This window comes from Manis javanica, chromosome 13 (genome assembly GCF_040802235.1).
Source record: "Manis javanica isolate MJ-LG chromosome 13, MJ_LKY, whole genome shotgun sequence".
Classification (NCBI taxonomy): domain Eukaryota; kingdom Metazoa; phylum Chordata; class Mammalia; order Pholidota; family Manidae; genus Manis; species Manis javanica.
In genome coordinates, this window is record NC_133168.1 from 7,716,256 (window position 1) to 7,730,331 (window position 14,076).

At 39.2% G+C, this 14,076-nt stretch overlaps 1 long non-coding RNA gene across 5 annotated transcripts in view; it reads left to right on the forward strand.

Moving 5' to 3' along the window:
* The window catches only part of LOC140845755 (uncharacterized), a 134,577-nt gene extending 124,157 nt beyond the window's left edge, over positions 1-10,420 (forward strand). For all 5 annotated transcript variants that reach the window (XR_012124627.1, XR_012124631.1, XR_012124626.1 and 2 more), the window contains 2 exons: positions 6,208-6,336; positions 10,148-10,420. This is a non-coding gene — a long non-coding RNA (uncharacterized lncRNA). The remainder of the gene's footprint in view (positions 1-6,207; positions 6,337-10,147) is intronic.
* Positions 10,421-14,076: the final 3,656 nt, after the last annotated feature.

The window sequence follows — 14,076 nt, forward strand, 5'->3', positions numbered from 1 at the left end:
GGCATGAGCCCATGTGTTCACAGTGGTGTCTGCTGAGTTACCCTCAGTCCAGTCTGTCCTCCAGGCGGCCTCTTGATTTCTGTAGAGCCACCGCTTATCCCCAGGCACAAGGCTCCTGCAGGTCCCACCAACATGCCAGAGGGCACAGACTCATTTCCTGCCATACTGGGGCATCACAAAACCTTGTGGGAGGGCGGGGGGGGGGGAATCTCTAGTCTCAGGTGGAAGAGAATTGTTCTCTTGGTAGAAAACTTGGCCCTGCCCCTTTCATTATAATTTCCACAAGTCTTGGTCCCCGACTCCACCCTTCCTCTGATGTGGACAGCCAACACTTCCTCAATCGAATGTGAAATGCAGGCAAACGCCAGTGCAGCAGACCAAGACCCCCATTGCCCCTAAGCCATCCTGCATGGAAATTCTGGAGCTGCCCCCCACCCCGGCCCCTCACAAGCCAGCAGGACGTCATGGGGTACTGGGTGAGATGCAGAATGCAGTGAATTCCCCTGGGGCATCCTGCCCCGGGATCATTTAGCTGCCTTGATGTTCCTAGTGACTAGACAGGATTGCCAAGTATCTAAATGACTGGATATGATTCTGGTTCTTTCATCAGAAATTGTAGCTAAGGCCAGGTCAGCCTGATATGAAGAGAAGTCAATTGCTGGCGGCTGACCTCATCTCTGGCTGACAGTCTTCTGCAAAACATGTACAACCTTCCATATTTTAGGAACATTTGATGAATGCTAATAGAATATTCTGCTAATATCCATCTATTAAAGAAACTTTTCTTTTTATTATAATAATTACGTGACTATTTTTACAGTTGTTTGATTAGGGAGAATTTTTCTCTTATTCACACTATTTTCTTGTTTATGTCGTAGTGTCATACTTCAGTGGTGCCCGAATGTGTGAGGTCACGGTGTAAGGGATGAATGTGATGACATGTCTTACGTGAGCCTATGCATCATTTTAGCTAATTGTGTTGTCATAAAATTTAACCCCTCCCAGAGATAATTCTATCAGATATGTAAGTGGAGGCCGTATAGGCTGTTCTCTTTTTCTTTATCACTAATAAGAGGCTCTGGGTACCACAAAAATGGAACTGGTTCAGACAGATGGGTTCAAATCCTGGCTAGTCTAGGGAGTAAGTGTCATCTTAAGTCAGTCACTTAAATTCTCTGAGTCTTCGTTTCTGCAAAATGGGTCAAAGTACCTGTTTTGTGAGGAATGTACTTTATCCTGAATACCTTTTCCAGTTTACCCCAACACACTTTCCTCTGCTACTTAGCAATTCCTTACAGATATGTTACTTTTAGTAAAAATCAAGAACACAATGAGAAGGTCAAAAGAGGTCATTAAAAAAGAAAGACCTTTTCATTATTTCACCTGAGGTTACAGGTGTGGTAGACACAGTGCAAGTGTGAGAAGATCTGGTTTCAAAGCTTATCTCTGTTATTTCTGAGCTACTGGCAAATAATTTCTCCTAGTCTTGGTTGTACAAAAAGGGAAACAAGAGAGAGTCATGTCTAACTCCAAGAGTTGTGGCACCTAAATGAGATAGCACATGTGAACATTTAGTATGATACTTGGAACTTTATTAGCATGCAATAAATGTTTGTTGAATTTGAATACTAAGTTTACTGAGAGTTAATTATTTGAATTGAATTTGCACGGACATAGCTTTGTATCATGGCACATCCCATAGTTTGTTCTAAGTCAATATATCCAAAAATATGACATCAGAAAATGATCTTTCATAGACTGGCTTCTTCCCCACAAAAATCAATGGTGATAATCATTTCATTTACATACAGAGGATCCTGGTGCACATATCCTGTTATAACACAAATTTGGCTTTGATACAATGGCCAATCAGCTCCTTCACAGCAGGCTTATCCTGATCAGTTCTTTAGTCTTAAAATCATGATACCAAGTTTCCGGGGTTGCATTTTTCAGATCTCATTTATAGCACCATGGGGAGGTTAATGCCAGCTTATCCCTGTGGTGCTACTATTATGTTTGCTCAAATATGTTAGTAGAATAATGAGTTGTTACTATGTTGCAGATGAGGAAACTGAGTAGAGAGATGGTCAGTACCTGTTCCAAGAAGAGACGGGATTGGGGGTGAATTGGGGGTGAACTGGGCATAATGGAGGGCAGTTTTGAGACTGTCCTCAATGCTCTCCTACTTGACCTCCTTGCCTTCCAGTTTCCTATGTAGAGCTCTGCCCTTTTCTTCTTGCCTCAAGTTTTAAGCTTCCTTCACCCTTTCCCATGTCTTGAATTTGGTAAAATTATGTAGCAGTCAGTGTTCACCCAATATTCCACTGTGGCCCCTAAGTTTCCCAGCCTTCCCTGGAGTTAAGGGTTGGATGACTAGGGCTGACCAATGGAATCTGAATGGAAGTGGCATGGATGACTTCTGGGACCAGGCACTTACAAGCTGGCATGCTTTCTTCCTCTGCTCCAGGGACCTTGGAAACCATGTGTTGGTATGGCAACATCCACGGTGAAGAGAAACTGACTCTGACTAGTAGAGTAGCTGAGGGCACTTGTGGACTGCTTTAGACTCTGTGTGAGGAAGAAATGTACGTTGCTTGGGCTAATGCACTGAAATTTCAGGGATCATCTCTTATAGCGCCTAGTATTAATAACTCCAATAAAGAACAAGATGTTTTTGCTTTTATGTGTTTACCTTTCTTTTGCAAAGTACACCAGGGCTTAGTTTTGCCTTTCCAGAATTTCATATAAATGGAATCATATAGTGTAAATGTTTTGCAACTGGCTTCTTTTGCTCAGCCTAATGTTAATGAGATTCAGCCACATATTTGCATGCTTATTCCTTCTGATTTCTAAGTATTCTTACCCCAAATGGATATGTCAAAATTTATTTATCCCATTTGCCAGATGTTGGATATTTGGGCTGTTTGCAGTCTGGGGCTTTTACAAAACATACTGTTTTAAAAATCTAAGTATCATCAATACATGAATATATGTTTCATTTCTCTTAAATAAGTTATTAAGAGTGAAATGGCTGGGCTACAAGGTAAGGGCAAGTTTAACTTTATCATGAATACCAAACTGTTTTCTAGAGGGGCCATAGCATTTCTATTTCCACCAAAGTTCCAGTTACTCTGCATTCCACCAAGAGTTTCTGAAAGTTGCAGTTACTTATGCATACTCAAGAATAAGATATAATATTCTTGGTCTTTGGTTTTGTTCTTATCTTTAAAATGGAGCTATTCTAATAGGTCTGTAGTGTGGTATTTCATTCTGGTTTAATTTGCATTTCTTTAGTAACTAATGATGGTAAGCATTTTAAGCATTTTTCACATGCTTTTTTTGCCATAAATATCTATTCTTCGGTCAAGTGTGTGTTCAAATCTTTTGCTATACACCCCAAAAAATTTGATTGTTTTCTTGCTGAATTGAAAGGGTTTTATATATTCTCAATGGAAATCTATCACATATATGCTTCACAAATATTTTCTCCTGGTCTGTGGCTTGCCTTTTCATTTTCTTCCCAGTATCTTTTGAAAGGCAAGATATTTTAATATTAATGTAGTTGTATTTATTGTTTTTTTTTTCCTTTTGGGTTCATACTTTTTGTGTTCTAAGAAATCTTTGCTTAACCCAAAGTCACAAAGATTTTTTGTTCTCCATTTTTATCTAGAAGTCGTATAGTGTTGCTGAGATACTTTGCAATGGTTTTGTTTACCACATGAAATATATTAATTTTTGCATATAGATACCCAATCACTCATTTTTGAAAATTTTATCATTTTTCCATTGAAACTACCTTGATGCTTTTGCTGAAAACTCATTTGCCATAGTGGTCTGGATTTCTTTCTGGATTTTTTATTCTGTTCCATTGTCTGTATGTTTATGCTAATACCACTACCACATTAGCTTGCTTACTAAAGTAATCTTGAAATCAGGCAATGGAAGTTCTTCAACTTTGTCTTCCCATCCCCCATCCCAAAGTTATTTAAGTGATTCTAAGTTTTTTGGATTTCTGTATAAATTGTAGAATCAGTTAGTCACTTTTAATTTAAAAACCTCTAAGGATTTTGATTGGAAACGCATTGAATCTGTCCACCAATCTCAAATAATTGACATCTTAACAATGTTGAGCTTCCAAGCATGAATACAGTTTGCTTCTCCATTTATTTAGTTCTTATCTAATGTCACTTAGTAATGTTACGTAGCAGTTTTTCAATACAGATGTCCTGTACATATTTAAAAGAATATTTCCTAAGTAGTTCTTACTTTCTGATGATGTCATCATTAACAGTATTGTTTCCTTCTTCCAACTTACAATTGTTCAGTGTTAATATATAGAAATACCACTGATTTTTGTATTGACCCTGGATCATGTGAACTTGCTAAATTCACTTATTAATTCTACTACATTTCTTAGAATTTTCTGCATGGACAATCAAGTAATCTGCAAATACAGAAAAAGAAATAAAGTCTTAATGATGGACTTTCAAATGTTAAGGAAGTCCCAGGGGGACATTGGGAAGGTGCCTCACTGGTATGATTTGTGAAAGTAGATGCTAAATTAACCTGTGCCTGAAGCTGACTTCAGACCTTGTGGAAAAAGAAAACAACCAAAAAAAAAACCCCTCATCTTCTCTATCCAGATATTTATGTCCTAAATATTAATTATAGTGCTCTCTGGACTTCTGCTTATGATGAATCAGCACAAATTGTGCTAAAGGTTAAATTAAATACAGTCATTTAATATAGACTTCTCAAAGGGACTGAAATAATTAGTCCGGATTTGAATGAAACTTTCAAGCAATGTGCCTACAATCATTTCTTAAAGAGGTGCAGGAAATATATGATGTTACATTCATTGCTACATGTCAATGAGGTGAAGTCTAAATAATTGTAATTAAGAAGGAACAGATATATAAATATTGCTTAGCATCTTCTCCTCTTTCAAGGTTACAATAAAAAATAACTTTACGGTTAAATGTTTGTTGATAAAGGTCCACCATACTTTATTCATTTAATTTCTAATGTCATCCAGCTCTTTCCCATTCTTGCCAGCTCTGACCATTTCATTGTGTCTGTGGTTAATTTATAGTCTTCTGAAGGAATATCTTCCAGAAGAACATGCTTGTCTGGTTAAAAGCTTTTAAAAGCATATTAAAGACCATAAGTCTTTCAAAATTTCAGAAAGTTGAAGAACCAATTTTTTAATCAAAGAATATCCTCATAATGTTTTTATGGATAGTTCATTTAAAAATAATGCCAATCTTACATTTTATTGATGCTACATATAGAGTTTTGAAATGTGCATCAGTTTTAAAAATGGTTAGTTTTATTCCCTCCAAATGTTGATTTACTCAAAATAGATTTTTTTTTTCTCTGAGACTGCATTCCGGTCTATATGTAAATTGAAACACACTCCGATTAAATTAAAAATAACCTTGAATTATGGGGCAGTTTCCTCACATGAAGTCTTTTCTTACTTAACCTTTCCATATGAAAGACAGAATCTGTATTTGGTGTCTACTGAACCTGTTTGACATTCCAGAGATGTTAGAATCTTGAAGAACACATCTTAGCTGGCCTGGGTAATGCTTTCATTGCATAAAATAACTAAGCTGGAGAGGGATTTGTGATTTTTCAATTCTAGAAATAGTATGATGAAAAAACCGATGATCCCACGCAGAGTTCAGTGTTTGCACAATGTTTATTCAGCCAAACAGAAAGCCGTTTTTCTCAGCTATTAATCCTCAGCTTTTCTTGAACTCTGGCAGAAAGTATTGGTTGGAAAGCAATGTTTCTGTAGCATGTTACATTTCATTGAATAAATGTGGGTATGTGAGTGAATCACACAACTCTTTTGAAGTCAAGCACATTTCCTAAGAATTTAACTCTTTAATTTGTATTAATTTTCACTCTACAGAAAATTATATTTTCATCCCATCTCCCTTTTACTTGCAAATTCGTGAGCAATAATGTAACGTAAAATCCAAAAATCTTTTCATGAGATCATTTTAAATGTCTCAAAGCAAAAAACATTTTTTGCGAGTGGCACACCTTAATTTTATTAAATTTGTCTTTACTCTTTTCCAAGTCACGCCTGAAACTAACTTATGAAAACACTTAAAATGGCTTGATCCCATTAAGAATTCAAATTCCATTGCATATTTCCCTCAAATCTCTTATCTTTTAGTTTTTTCATTTTTCCAGTGAACATGCCAGTTCTGATGGGATTACCACTTCAGCTTCCCAGAATCCCTTATGCATCCTTTTGTGAAGCGGGCTGGAATCCGTGCTGTCAAATTCTCCATACGGTGGTAAAGAATAGAACTGGAACAGGTGAGAGAGACAGAAAGGAGGGAAAGAGGAGGGAGAGAAAGAGGGAGAGAATCTTTTGGAATCTTCATGAAATTCAACCAGATTGCCAATTTTATAAAACAATTAGAACAATATTTGGCATTTGTTGTACTACCTTATAGGCCCTGCAGGAAGTGCCTTCCACACCTTGTGTCACTATTATCCCTCTTCTATGAAGTAATCGGTCTCATTAAGCCCATTTAAGGTGGGGGAAATGAAAGAATGCAGAGATGTTCCAAGGTTACACAACAAAGAGCAGAAGTGTGCCAGGCACTCAGGTGTGTTTTGCCTGGTTCCAGCAGGTCCTGCAAATCCATGTCACCAGCATGGCAGCCGGGCCTGTTACCAGCATCCATTTCCAAGAGGGCCTGTTTTCTTCTGAAATTACTCAGAATGAGGCCAAGCCTTGTGTGTTGGGTTTTCCATTCCTCTGACAACTTGTAGCCAAACCCTCACCCTTCAGAAAACTTTGAACTCTTATTCTCGGTTTTTTGCACAAGTCTCTTTGTAAATAAAAAGTGCAATACAAACAGAGAGGGATTAGGTTCAAGCCAGCATGAAATTTGCCCTATGTTAGTCAGTCAAGCCCAGCTGCTTGCCCCAGAGGGGCTTGCTTCAGTCAGGCCAGCACTGTGGGAAGGCTCTCAAACTGCACTTGGCTGGGTCTCCCAGCCACGTCCCACCGCGATGCCCACCAAACACCCTGCTTTGACTGTGCCTGCATTTCATTACTGAGCAAGAATAAACTTGCCAGCACTTTATCTTTTACAAACTGGAATAGCTGTGGTTAAAGATGTTGAAATTTCATTTAAAATATGAAAATCTGTTAATAGCGTGATCCGGGTCATGTTCTCCCACCTACCCTTCTTATTCCCATCCTCAAATTTATAGCCAACTTTAATCTTTTGTCTCAGAGAGAACAAACTATTTTGTGCCCATATTTCAACTGCCTTTGATTTCATGAATAATGACTTCTCTGTAACAGAAGGTCTCATCAGGACTACCCATGGGCCTCTCTTCCTAAAGCTGGCGTAGAACTGCTGTCCCAGCTCAGTGCTAAAGGGTGCCAGGGTGTTCCCTTCCACCTGCAATTAGCAGCATTTGTATTTACAAAGCATTTTGTCTATGTAGGGGAATGCTACGTGGCATTACATTTTAGCTAAGGTAACTATACTCCATCTGCTGAAACTGTTCGCTTACAACTTTGAAAAGTATTCCAAGTGCATAAAGTATTCTTTCTCCCCATACTGTTTTACTGAGTTCTTAAGCAACCAAGTCTTGTATTGTAAGAATGGTTGAGGAAGAGGGCTTCTGATTAAGCCAATGTTCTGATTAATCTAGAGTTAGTGCGGGAAGCCTTTTGGTTAAGTAACGGAGCAATCTTTTTTAAAAAGTGATGTGTGAATGCAGCATATGCAAAGTAATGCAACTCGGGGCCGAGTTCCTTAGCCCAACGAGCTCCTGGGGAGAAATGTGCAAACTGACAGCTGGACTATCCTCTGCCTGGCCTCTCTGGGTCCTTCCTTACTTGGGTTCCAATTCCATCTTCTTACATACTATTTGATCTGGGGCAATGCCTTTTTTTCTCTGGGCCTCAGTTTTTACATCTGCAAAAAGAATAATAACTACCTCAAAGGGGCGTTGTGAAAATTAGACAAGTTGATGCACATTATTGTCTCAGCATCCCATCTCAGCACCAGAATGCGAGTCCTGAGGAAGTCTTAGCTATCATTAACAGCACGCCTTCTTTAACTTTCAGTGTTTGCCGACCTCTGCCTATACTCAGCATATTGCTTTCCTTTGGGTAAATACCACGTAAATCAAATTGTTTTCTTGCCATTTCCTTTTTTCTTTTGAAGAGAATTTAACTGTGGCACAGGAAAAACTACTGTAGCAGGCTAGCTCTGGACTAGAGACACATAAAACATATTGTGAAATTTAACAGATGTAATAGTTACGTTATGGAGAGCAAAAATAACTTGGTTTGGTTTGATGAAAGCATCTGTAAACATAAGGCAGACCGGTTGGCTCACTCAACAATAGGAATTTCAAATACCTGTTTTGGATTAACAAGCGCCTTAATAATGATCTGCATTGCTATTTAAATGGCTTTGCAGAGTGAAGTGGCTGATGGCTGAAGTTTGCACCTAATTTGATGGTCTGCTTGTTTCTCATTTTCTACCTTCTTCCCCTAGATGGGCATGCAGAAGGTAATAGGAAAAGGCTAATCTGTCCACTCTGGTCCCAGTCTTTGGCCATCTCCTCCATGGTGGAAGGTCGATGTACAAAGGTCACCTTCCAAGGCCCCTACCATAAACACTCTGACCTCACAGCCAAATCACTTTTCCAGAGAGTGCCACCAGATCAGGTGTCACTTTTATGAACTTTTGATCTGGCCAACTAGATGCTGTGTGCCACCTCCTTCTTGGTTAAAATATGTGCTCTTTAGAAGCAAGCACTATAGGAGGGTCGAAGTATGTTTCCAGTCCGATTTCAAGAATTTTCTTTCTTAAAAGTTGAAATTATATTTGCGATACAGTAGCACAGCAGAAACCTAGAATTCACTGACTTGCTCCTTGTTAGCATATGATATTTAAATAATGCACTAAAACAAGATTACAGTTCATGAACGTTCTCTGTAACGAACTTATTTAGGAAGCCTATTTGAATTTCATTGAGTGAAAGAAGTCTACAGTTTGATCAAAGAGTTGACGCATATAAACATCAAGTTTATGTTTTGCCCACTTAAAAGCCAGTTTTTATTGCTTTGAAAGTGTTTGCTTTAATCTTATTAAATACACAAGGGTATACCGCTTACAACTTAAATACACAAGGGTATACCGCTTCACTAAAATGAATACAAAATGTTTTGCTTTTAACTTTTAGAACATTCTAATGCTTATTTCTTTGCATTTCAATTAATAGTTAAGATATGCTTCCATCATTTAACTTCAGAGCTAACTTATTAATAATACAACAAAAAACAAAGCACCTCCCCCCAAAAACTCAAACTAGATGATAAAGCATTTTGTAGTTAATATACACAGATCTCATGATTTACTTTTCATTTATATTTATGGAAGAGAAAGACATTCACACTCTTAATTTTTAAAAAATGATTGAAACTATAATTTGATAACTGGTGTGTAAATGTATAGTATGTATTTTATACATTCTTCTAGTCATTCATAATTATCAAGTATACTGTATATACTTCATATCTGTAAATTATGTCATTTAAAAAGAAGTATTTATACAACATGTAAGTTTTGGCATTGGGATTACAAATATTATGCTTTTCAAGTTTACTGATTTTCCTGAGTGTATTTAAGTGATTGTCTAAATTTATCATGAACCAAATTAGTTAAAATCCACCAGTAGTAGTTACATTTCAAAAGAATCTAACTCAAACTTGGAAACAACCACAAAAAGCCTCTATATTTATTTTGTGTATAAAAGAACATTTGAGAAGCCACAATATCTTTGATTCTACAAATCAGGGAAACAGATTTTCATGATCCTGTTATCTCTGACAGGCTCACTAAATTTTGTTGATATTTTTACAAATGACTGGCTGTTCTTATACTCTAGGAGCTTGTGGTCTATGAGAATGGTATTTCCACGTGAGGGAAATAACATGTAATTTACCAAAGAATCAGCAATTATTTCCAGTGGTCTGCAGGCTGTGATTACAGGATGAAACACCCTTACAACTTCACTTACGGCTAGTGCTGGGTGGTTAAATGTCGTAAATAGTCGTAAAAGGTAGTGTGCTTTTTCTTTTTTTTCCTAGCTTGAATATTCACCAGTGCAGTGAATGAAAAACTGGAAGAACAAAACCTGTAAATGACAGAAACACAGACTTACAGCCCAAGGAGATACAAGCCCCAGAAACCTGTCGGGCCTGTTTTAGCTATGCGAGGCTCCAAAAGCTAGTGCTCTGTCCTATTTTTACAGATCCCAACAGAAACAGATCATATAACTTACTCCTTCCGGTGACACTGACTAAAATTAAAGTGCCAACAAGACTAACAATTATATCGGACTTGCTTATGTCCACTCTGATTTCAGTGCGGGAAAAACTGGGTACAGAACCATCCAATCACAGACTCTTTGCCGCTTGGCTTCCCCTAGTCTGGACAAAATACAACAGTTGCCCTGTAAGACTGTTTTTGGAGGAGTGAAAATCCATCCCTTTATTACATCCAGTACTTTCTCCTCACTCCAGAAGTGGGCCATTTTTCAGAGGAACATGGCATTAAGATGAAGGAGGTTATACAGTCCGCGATAGATGAGTCTGCAGCTCTCCCACAAGCGCCCCAATGCACTGATGCCAAATTTCAGCCCTAACGATGGTCAGGCTTGAGACCAGGCATTGAATAGTTACATCCATACCTGTTCAATTTAGGAATGTAAAGGGGCTTCACAACTGCTTCACAGATAGTCCTGGAGGGGATGCCACATTGAGCTGTTCAGAGGTCATCTTTTCCTTAAAGTGGAGTTCCCTAGATAAACTGTCAGATAATTTGAAGCCCTGTTGGTGGCACTGGATGGGGATGATCTACCTTCAGGGGATCCTGAGGGGGGTAACATGAGGGGTTAAAGAAATATCAGGAGGGGATCACTTTAAACAGAGAATAACAGCCAGAATCCTAGAGTGCTTACTAGGTGCCTAGCACTGTCCTCAGGGTTTTTACATATACCAGCTTATTTAATTCTCCTAGAAACCTTATAAAGTACATTCGACAATGATTCCCCCTCTAGAGATGATGAAACTGACACAAAGTTAAATAACCCAAGGTCACAATAAGTGACAGACTGGGAATTAGAACCCAGCTAGCCTGGTTCCAGAGCTTAAGCAATACCGTTTAATCACCTGGTTTCTTACAATGAAGACCTGGGGGTGGAAGCCTCCAGGGGGGACGCACCCAGAAAAGAACTGTAGGAGCTGCAGAAGCTAAATGACAAATTTCAATTTCGCTTCAGATCAGTTTTCACGATCTGTTCATGGAGGAGAAAGTCTTGATCTCATGCCCTCTCCCAGAAGCAGGAATCTGTGTTTTATTTCAGCTCTAAGTCTTGCCATTTGGGATAAGTTTATCTTTTCTCTCTATCTTGGACTAAGTTACAAATAAATTGGTTCTACAAAAGAACATAAAGGAGCATAAATACTTTTAAATATGAAGTAATCATTCTGTGTGATGGTACATACCATTGGTTTGAAAACTGTTTTTTGTTTAATATGGAAACAACCAAAAAAGCTAAGTAGGTCCAAATAAAACTAAATAAAAAGTGTGTGGAGAAGGAAATTAAAAACATCCTTTAAAAACAGGTAAACTTTTAAACAACCACTTTCATTGTTGTTTTTGTAGATCTTATCTTCACGACAAAGTGAAAAGTTGGTGAAATTATCCAGATAATTCCTAAGGAAAGATACTTGTGTCCATGTGCCCGGACAAAAAAGGACACGCATGCTTAGTCTGTCCCACCATGTATGTGGGTTTCTTTGATTGATTGATTGATTGATTGATTGATTTTTGGACTGAAAATCTATTGTTCTCCTAAATCCTCAGGAAAATGTGCCAAGAGCATTTAAGCCAACTGAAGCTTCTGGAAATTTGCTTTTCTTTTTAAACTGAAAGAAATTGGTAAATTCTCTTTGGTAAAAATGCCAACTTAAGACAGAAACATTTTGCGATGGAATTTAGGATGATGCTTCAGTTCCATACTTGACTTCGCCAGTAGAGATTGGTCACCCTCCCCCAACCTGGTGGTGTGTTTTGTAACTTGGAACTGCCCAGCACTGGGAGTCATTGCCAGATATTGCTCTGGGAAATCAACTCTGTATCTGTCTTAGTAGTTTTCCAGGAAAGCCATTCTACTCCCGTCCCTGCTCTGAACCTATAAACAGGTCTGTCATTACTAAGGCACCTGTCATATGTCTCTATGATGAGGCCCAGCCTGGGAAGCATAGGACTGGGCTCATGACAGCAGATTCTTTAGAGGCATGTGACAAGCACCTGCCAAAGCATCTCAAATACTGTTACATTTTGAGTTTAAGGGAGTGCGTGCATTGTTTTGGAAGGGTCGGAGTTTTTTGATGCAATTGGAAAGCTGTCATCGGTCCCCGTTTCCCTTGGAGGGACTGGAGGCTGGCATGCCCCCTGGATGCTGGCACGGGAGCACATGATCAGATTGATAATAGCAGGGTGGGTTGCAGGAAGCCAGAGTCAGCTCATGCAGATGAATGAGGGTGGAATCCAGTCCCCCGGCAGCAAGGTAAAGCCAACGAGCATTCGGCAAGCACCGCCAATGCCAAGGTTTCCTTGCTTGAAATACAGCACGAGTTCAAACTCTACATGCCTCTGACCTCTGGCTCTTTCATGTCTCTATTTTTCTGGCCTGACAGACCACATGCCAATGTGGGACCCAGAATCCCTCACCCCTGTGATTTATGGCTTACAGCTGCCTCGGCGTCTCAGACGTGGCAGCTGCTTTTCAGATGTCTTAGAACCGGAGGGAGAGTGTTAATGTGAACTTGAGGGGCTGCAGAAGAGGAGAAGAAATGTCGATGGAAAAATCACCTGCATTCAGCCCCAAAGCTTTCCATTGATCTTCCCTTTCGGGGCCAAGCAAAATGTTTGGTTTATTTCATAAGCTAATTAGGTGTGTGAAAGGCGACTTGGCATCCGCTATTGACTGAACCCAATGAAAGTGATCACCAGGCCCGGTAATCAATAAGGGATCAATAACAAGCATGTGATTGGATTAGCCATTTTATCAATGCTGTGTGCTAATATATTAACAAGCAAATTACTGAGCAGCCCTTAAGAGCAGAATGCTGAGTCTGATTACATTACAAACTAGTGGGATCTAATGACCCGCCAAGTGCAAAGGGTTAGTTACACAAATCAAGACCTGAAAGTAATTTTTTTTGTTGAAGAGTTCTCCCCCACACAAAGAAAATACTTTTTTAAGTGAGATACAAATTAAATTACAATTAGCAAGCAATTGCACTGGGACACTAATTTCCAAGCAGATTTCATTCAGGAGGAAGCAGGTGTGTGGGTAGTTGAGATAAACAGCTTGGAGAAGTTTTAGAAAGACCCAGGTAAATATCAAAAAGAGCAGCCACAAAGAATGCCAGAATAGTCACTAATATTTCTCCAATAAAATTCTGGTAAATAGATTCCCAACCTGAGCTCTTTCAGAATAGAATCTAATGGTGCTTGAGCTTTATTAAAACCATGTATGTCTTCCCAGATCCCACTTTTGTTTTAAGAGAACTTATAATTAAGGTTTTTGCTTCAGGTAACTTACTTTTTTACTTATTTCAGACTCAGAATGGGTGAACAATGAGCTACATCGGCGTGTGTGTGTGTGTGTGTGTGTGTGTGTGCGCGTGCATATGCACACAGAGTGCAGGATAGTGGCTAGCAACGAAAAGGGCAGTTTCATAAAAAAAGGAAAAAGAAAATTACAGACCAGGATGCGGTGAAGACAGTACCCTCCACTTTCTAGCCCTCACACGCACACACACACGCGCACACACACGCACACACACACACGCACACACACGCACACACACGCACACGCACACGCGCGCGCGCACACCCGCACGCACACCCGCGCACACACACGCACACACGCACACACACACGCACACACACGCACACACATGCACACGCACACACAAGCACACGTACATGCACACACGTACAC